The sequence below is a fragment of the Melospiza georgiana genome, chromosome 24 (genome assembly GCF_028018845.1).
Source record: "Melospiza georgiana isolate bMelGeo1 chromosome 24, bMelGeo1.pri, whole genome shotgun sequence".
Classification (NCBI taxonomy): Eukaryota; Metazoa; Chordata; class Aves; order Passeriformes; family Passerellidae; genus Melospiza; species Melospiza georgiana.
Window position 1 is genome coordinate 2718718 of NC_080453.1, and position 8254 is coordinate 2726971.

Genomic DNA, 8254 nt, shown 5'->3' on the forward strand with positions numbered 1-8254 from the left:
TTTGCTAGGACAGCAAGTATTTCTGGATCTAGAAACTTGGTCCTGAAAACTGCTGAGTAAATTCCAAGTAGTGTTCGCTGGAATCCACTGGAGGGGTGATCCCTGAACCCACGTTTAACTGGTCTCTAGGAGCTGTAGCCTGTTGGAGGCCCTAATCCTGGAGGCTTCATAGCTCTTTCAGCTCTTGGTAACTTTGATTGGCGTTAAGGGTCACTCAGTACCTCCTGAGTGACTGCTTTCAACTTTTAGAATTAATGGTTTTGATCTTGAGAATCTGGCCTGGGAGATTTTAGTTTGAATTTGCTGGTTTTAGCTTGAGCTTGAAACTGACTTAAATGGGTTTTGTGCCCTCAGTACTGGATGTTAGTGTGTTAGAACATTCCCTTTGTTGGTCTTGCAGGTGCAAGTCTTAAGCAACTGCATGCAGTGGACTGAGATCAGGGGTTAATTTGGCCAGGGATAATTGAAATAATAAGTAAAATAAACCAAACCAAAACATAAAGCAAAACTTTGAGTTTGGAATAGCTTCTCAGATTCTGAAAGTAATTGAAGTAATCCAGAAGAAAATATGCCATGAAATCTGTTTTCCATTATTGCATGAGATGGTGTGTCTTAAAATTTGATCAAATCCATTTTTTCATGATAAAGATAATGCCGCTTAAAGTGATGTAGAGATCTGGGGTCTTTTTCGGTGTAGAATTACAAATTATTGTAGGCTTGACATTCTCATTTGTTTATTTATTTATTGATGATTCACTGTTCCTGTCATGATTTCACAGCAAGTAAAAATAATTTCTGATTGATTTCTAGCTGCCCATAGTATTTTTGAAAGATGTTCTAGTAAAAGCTCATTGATGTGTTTGTGCCTGCTAGCTTTCTTATCCAGACCCAGTCTCTTGTATATAATCAAGGTGCAGTTGGAGAAACTTGATGTCCTGTATTGCATTCTATTTAAGAAAAAGTGCAGTTATTTCTGTGAAGTCCTATACTCATATTTATCCGTGGATTTTGTGAGATCCCTCGACAAAGTCAAGATCGAAGGACAAGGACAGTCCATTCTTTTTGCTGTAAAGGAATGCATTTCCGGTTTCAGTGGCTCCTGAGTGGGATGACTGTGAGCAACAACACAAGGAGTTCAGTATGGGGAATAGCTGAGCACATCCATGAGTAAGTGGGGCCAGAGGAATTTATTCCCAGGGCTGTCAGTTTTGCTGTCTATGAGCAAACGTGCTCCCCTTGCTGGTTTTGCATTCCTATTCCCACACCATCAGTCAATCCTCACTCCTCTGTAGTTTTTATCCTCTTCATATCTTCACTGAGGGGTGTCCTTACTCACTCCTCAGAGAGAATTCTTTGGAGACCACATTTATCCTCCACAGGGACGAAATCATAGTCTGCTGTGTCTCACCAGGATTCAGCAAGGGCCATCTCAGATTGTGGATGGAATTCACCAGGAATAGGGTCAAAAAGAGGGCTATTTTGTGTTTTCTTCCTTGGTAATACAGGGAATTCACCCTCAGAGAATTTATGGAAAGGTCAGTTGGTCAAATAAGACTGTTCTGGGTGTTCACAGGAATAAGTTACTAACTGGCAGGGGTCGTTTGTTCACATCCTCCATAAGGATCCCATGGAAGAGATTAAATCCTGGGTCTGGGTATTTGATTGTGAGTAGCTCTTGGGATATCTGTTGGAGTGTTTGTAGTCCATATGCAGTCAGCTGTGGGATCTTATGATAACGATGTTTTAAGGTAAAGTACATAAATTTCAGCTAATGGCCCAGTACAACAGTTCTAGTGTTGCTGAAAACAATTCCCAGTCTGCTCAAATTTATTCTAAGGCAACAGGAAACACAGAAAGTCATGCAAGGGCCTTGTTTGAATGGAGCCAGCACAGGGAAGGGCACAGTGCAAGGCTGGCAGAAAAAGAGGGGGAGCTGGAGGCTGAGACAGTGGATTCATCAGGGCATCTGTGCTGGAAATAGCATGGCTGGAAGATGGCAGTACCAGGTGATCAGTTTTCACTGCAGGAGCTGGCACAAGTCTCTGCTGCACCCTTTACACTCAGGTAGGCACCTGTGTGCATGTGTCTGTGCATGTAAGTGTGTAGCAGTGCAGGATGTGTGGAGAAGGGCTGCTCTTCACTTTAGGCATCTAATTGAAGCACATAAAAAAGATACCTGGAGTTAAGGAGCTAAATCAGGCCTCTTTTCTCTTAATTCCCTCTGTAAAATGCAGTTAAAAGCACTTTCTCTGTGTTCCAGTTTAACCAAGCTCCAAGCAGTGTGTGGAGTGTTCAGGTTTTTCTTCACTGACTGTGTGTATTTTGCACTCTGTAAGTTAAAATCTGGACCTGTGTAGAGTGTGGCACCCATGTCATTGAGGCCATGGCAAAGCTGAGCATGGGGTGGCAGAGCAGAAGCATTTGGTGGTCTGGTCCCAGTTATGTGACATTTGGCTCTACCTGCAGCCTTAAAACTGAGCTGGAAACACAGCATCAAGTGGAGATGGCTGGAAGGGTCTTGCACGACCCCACAAATGGTCACTGATCAGAAAAATTACACTTGAGGGACTCCTGTCTGAGTCTCTGGAGCAGTTACAAATCTATCCTTGCCCAGATGAGGCTGGAGGTGTGCCAAGAAAGCTCCTCAGAGACCTATCCCTCATCTCTTTTGTCTCTCCAGAAGCTTGTGCAGTTGAATTAATATATATTTTTGGTTCATTCCTTCCTGTAAGTCTGGAACAGGTAGGTCAGGTTCTCCTAGACAAGCAAGGAAAACCCGAGTGGATTTGTAGGAATGGGAATTTGCTCATTCCCGTTGACACAGCAGAGATTGATGTGGAGTTTTTAGGAGACCACAGTTTAACAGTTGGTGTTTAGGAAAAAAAACCCAAAACCCCAACTTTTTATCCTAGAATATATTAGCAGGAAAGTCATGTGAGGCACAGGGTGATTAATTGTGCCACTCTGGGAGTCTTTGGTGCACTGATGGAGAGAAAGACACACTGGAGAACAAAGGAGAACCAAAAGAACAACCAGAGGTCTAAAACTCTGGTGCTATGGAGGAAGATGGAGGAACTGGATTTATTTAATCCAGAAATCGCAGATTAAGGGTAGGATTTGCTAAGGACAATGATGAAAGGGAAGAGGCTGAATCTGTTTTCTGACTGCTGTAGAAAGGATGGGGAGGTGCTGAACTTCCAGCAACACACATTTCAAGAACGTTTTTACAGGTTTTCCTTTATTAGACAGGAGGGTTCACATGGGGGTTTTTGTGGGTTTTTTACCATAGCAGACCCTCTGAATATGGTGTATATGTGTAATACATATGGAAAAAGGTAATACATGTGGAAACTGGATCATGACTTTGAGGGAGGAAAGATTGCTCCTCTGTGCTTGGGATGAGATTCAGTGGCATTGGGAAGCAGGGGATTTGAAGGGGTGTGAGTGGTATAGCTATGCACAAGGATCTGGCTTGCCAGATGCACAGTGCCATCGGCAAATCTCCCATGGACTCAGGGAATTTCCACATTTACAAAATAACGCTGGAACTGACTACACGGAATAAGCCAGAACAAATTCCCAAAATGACCATTTCTGTGAATGAGACTATCACAGTTACAATTACTGGATAGATGATCTAAAGGAATTTTTTTAAGGATTTAACCCTTATATTTACAAAACCCCAATCAGTCCTAAGGAAGGAGGAAGGGAGGGGAGATAAGATGATACCCACACCTCTTTCCAGGATGGAATACCTGTGGGTTTTGCACACTGCAGGGTATATAAAGTCTGTAAGGCTGATCTAAGATTATCTGGGCAGAGAAAATGCAATAAATCCCTGAAATTCTCTGGATTTGACGGAGCAGTACCCATTTTGGGGGTGAGTGGGGAAAGGTTCTGCTCCAAAGAGGCCAGCTGAATGAATACCTCAGTGAACAGAGAGACACTTGAATATTTTCTTGGTTGCCAGCAGTCCAGTTTACCAAGAGCTGCTTTCTTAGAGATGGTTTTTCACTGGAAAAAAAAAAAAAAAAAAAACAACAGAGAAATCAGTCTAACATTTACATTGTTTCTTTGATTCCAACAAATATGGATCAGGGAATCAGGGTGGGAATCGTGAAAACTTTTGTCTAAAGTTTAAAGAGATGAGGCCTTGCTATCTGAACTCTTTGGCTGCAGGCTCCAAAAATAAATTGTAGTTTCCTTATTTCTGCTTGCAAGGTTTCCATCAGGTTCTGGGAGAGGAATACAGTGGGACAATTTTTCTTGATCTTGCTCTTGTCTTGGTGAATGCTGAAAAACTGAAGGGAAGGTAGAATTCTCCTCTTTGTTCAGGCTAAAAGCTCAACAAGTTTTCAGAGGCTTGGGCTTTTCAACAAAGGTTTTGTGGGGGATTTTTGATTTTTAAATCTTAACCTGTTTTCTCCTATTTCAGTGTTCTTTGTATTGAAGATATATTGAGATAATTTCAAATTCTCTGAAGTGGTTTTCCAGGTATTCTTTGGCTTTGATAGAAGAGAGTTAGTGTCCATATCAAAGGCATCCAGAAAAATTAATAATTTGCTTCTTTTGTGTGGCAGGGAGGTTAATGGGGCCACCAATGCTGAAGCTGGCCCAGGGTGAAGAACTTTGATCTCCCAAACTGGTTTTGATTGTTTGGAAGCCCCAAAGCTCCTGAGTTTTCCATGGAGTGGTGTTGCTTCTAGAATTACATCTGCCTGCTCAGCACAGGGCTCTGGGCCTGAGGAAACACAACAAAAACACCCACGAAAGCACCTAGTTTAATGTTCCTTGTTACCTGTTGTTGTACTGAAAAGTTGCGTCCAACCCCATCTGATGGGATGAAGTTCAAGTGGGGAGCAGAGATAAAAGATCCATCCCAGATAGATTCAGACATTTTAACCCCCTCTGTTCTCCTATTTATAGTGAGTTACTGGTTCTTGGACAAGATGGGATTTAATGGGAGCCTGGTGTGATTCAGTTCTTCAACAAAAGCATCCTTTCTCTGCAAAATTAGTTACTCATTTGTGCTGAATGAGGAATGAAAAACAGAGTTTAAGGATTTAATTAGCATTTACTTCTCCTTCCAACATATTAGTCTTTACACTCATAAACTTGGTGATAAAACTATTTTCAGTTACTTTCTGCTTGTCTGAAAATCTTCCAACCTCCACAGAATCTGAATTCCCAGGTTAAGAAACCAAGTATGTAAAAAGAAAAGCTAGAAATAATATTCTGCTACTTGTATAAAAGGACAAATGTAATTTTTGTGTGCATATGTGTTCATTTTTAGCCCAGCAGTGATTACTGTATGTGCTAGAAGTACCTGTAAACATTAAAGCTTGTTCAGAAATCTTTTCTGACATAACTTTATTACAGCAGCCTGATGAGGTCTTCATGGGTGAGAGGAGTGGACGAGAATCTTGTTTCATGATCAGAAGGCTGGATTTATTGATCTATGATATATAATACATCATAATTATACTAAAAATAATAAGGAGAGAAGTTGCAGAGGCTGCTAACCTAAGAATAGAATAGAAAAGAATGAATAACAAAGTTCTGTGTCCAGCAGAAAGCAAGGACAAACTCTCCTGTAAGTGGTCAGCAAATCCAAACACTCACAGAAGACCAATCACCGCTGCACCTGTTGCATTCCACACCAGCCAATAACAATTGTTTACATTCTTCTTCTGGGGCCTCAGCTTCCCAGAAGATGAACAAATCCCAAAGAAAGGATTTCTATGAAAAAATTTCTGCGACATAACTTGAGTGGGCACAGTTTAAAAATATGGAGTTTTTTATCCCAATTTAGAATATTCCCATATAGGATTAGGTAACATACCATTATGACAATCTGACTGTGTCTAAGTAAAACAATATTATCTTTACCACCAGACTAGCATAATAAAAGCAGTGTTGGAAAGCTATAGTTAAATGTTATTGCTTTGGGCATAAACCAAGGAATACTATAATTTTTTTTAAAGTGTTTCTTCTCAGAAGTCAGGACTACAGGATTTGATTCAGAGTTCTTAATTCTGGAAAGCATTCTGAAGTTTACTAAAGGTGCCATTTTTAGTCATAAAAATAACAACATGAAAAATACAAAAGTGTATTTATAGGAAGAATAATGAAGATTTATAGGGTAATGATAGTTGCAGTGCTCCTGGCCTAGGAACCCTATATTGAACAGAGTGATTGAATGTTTGGCTTTTAAAAAGAGAGAGAAAGAGAGGGAGAGAGAGAGAGAGAAATCAAAAACCAGATGAATAATGAAAAACAAATATTTTCTCTAGTGAAAAGCCAAACCTGTGTTTTGAAAATTAAATATTTTTTTGGATTAAGCAGTGAAAAAATGGACTTAATCTTTGCAATAGGTTGGATTTATTATTGGAACCAGTTGGCTGTGCCACAGAGGAGCAGAATTTTCTGGTAATGAGAGCAGGAACTGGGAGTCAGAATCAGTAGGGTCTGTTTCTGGTTTGGGCACTAGCACACAATGGAGCCTTGGGAAAGGCTGCCTGGTTTGCACCTTGCCTTTCCCAGCCATAAAAGAGGGGTAAGAAAAGAATTCCACCTCACAACGTGTATGCACTAATTAAGGAACATTGCCACAGCACCTTGCATGCAATACTACTGGAGGGGGGATTTTCAACAAGGACATGCTATATCTGCTTTTGAAAAACCCTGCACTAAACATTTACCAACCTGATTGCCCAGACTCCTAAATCCATGTGTGGCCATCTCATTTCCAGAGGTCTGTCTGCTGGTGAGAAGAACATGATAGGGAGTGTTTTTCCCTGGGCCATGCAAACAGAAGGATGACAGGATTCCCTCTCACTGGGAGCCTGGCATTTGCCTTGGCCCATTGCACAGGATTTCCCCACTCCCAGCAGTGATGTGTGACCCCTGCAGTCTCCACTGTGGCTCTCCAAAGGCAGCTGGGGAATGGTCAGCCCAGGTCACTCATGCAATGGATGGATCCTGATGGGTGCAGACAGGTCCTGCTGGAACAGCTCCCTCAGGAAGGGAGCAGAGTTAATCTGCACATCCTCACTGCAGTTACCCCAGTATCCCCAAGGCCCCAAATCCAACTTGGCTCATCTCTCCCAGTCATTCAATTCCTAAGTCACCATGTATTAGCATTAAAATTGCTCAGCCACCCCTTCCTCCAGCTGATGTCATGGTCAGTGGGTGAAAGGAATGGCCTTGGACACCATCCCTCCCTCCCTGGATCAGAGGAAATGTGCGCTCACAAGACAGGAAATTCTCCTGAACCACAAAGACCTGGAGCTCATCTCTCACCTTCCTGTGGGCCTTACCCAGTTCCCAGCCTGGGTCTTTAAAGGTTATTAATAGCACTGGTTGCATTAACAGGTTTGTGTTTTTCTTCTTCTGTCAACCAAGTTATTAAACTGAGATTTTCGGGTTGTTTTTATTCAAAGTGTCAGAGATGGACCCAAGAATGTTGTGGTCCTGCCGGACAATGATTCTTTGTTGCTAATGGGCAGCCAAGTGGGATTTGTCTGTGTGGCAGGCTCTCAGTCAGCAATGGACAGGCTCTCAAGTCTCCAGTGGAAAACAAATAGTTCCAAACTGGGGCAGGATTTGGTTTCACAAGTATTTCTTTACAGCAGCAGTGCATTTCCAAAACCCCAGTCACGTTCTCCTTGTTACAGCTGATTTTTCCAGAACTCAGCTATGTTCTCCTTGCTATGGCTGATTGTTCCAGAAGCCAGTCAAATTCTCCTTTCTGTGACTGATCCCTACTGTACCACCACTGTTCTCCTCTCTCATCTTGTTGTACCATTTGCGTGGCTATGTGATGCCTAGCTTTTGGAATTATCTCAATTCCAAAAGAAAACCAGGACAAAATCCCCTTTGTTTTTGATTTTTCATCCTGTTAGGTTATTTTTATTTCAGGTCAGTTCCCTAATCCATCTTTCATCTGCGGAAAAGCAGTGGTGGAGACAGTGAGAAGGTGACAAGGAGAGGAAATACAGGAGTTTGTGCAACTGGAGGCTGAACCAGACCAAAATGAGCTCCCTTGTGCTCCTCTTTGAGACACAAGAACCTCAAAGTGAGTCTTGGCTGCAAGGCACATGTGTGTAGTTTGGTGTTTGTGTCAAAGGAGACAGTTTGTGTCTTTGGTGTTTGGTCACTGGGTAAAAGTGCTGGTGTTTGTTGGGTATAAAGCTCTGCCATGGCCAGCAATCTCCCAGGCTGGCTCTGGGTTTGCAGGCAAAAAAAAAGGTGA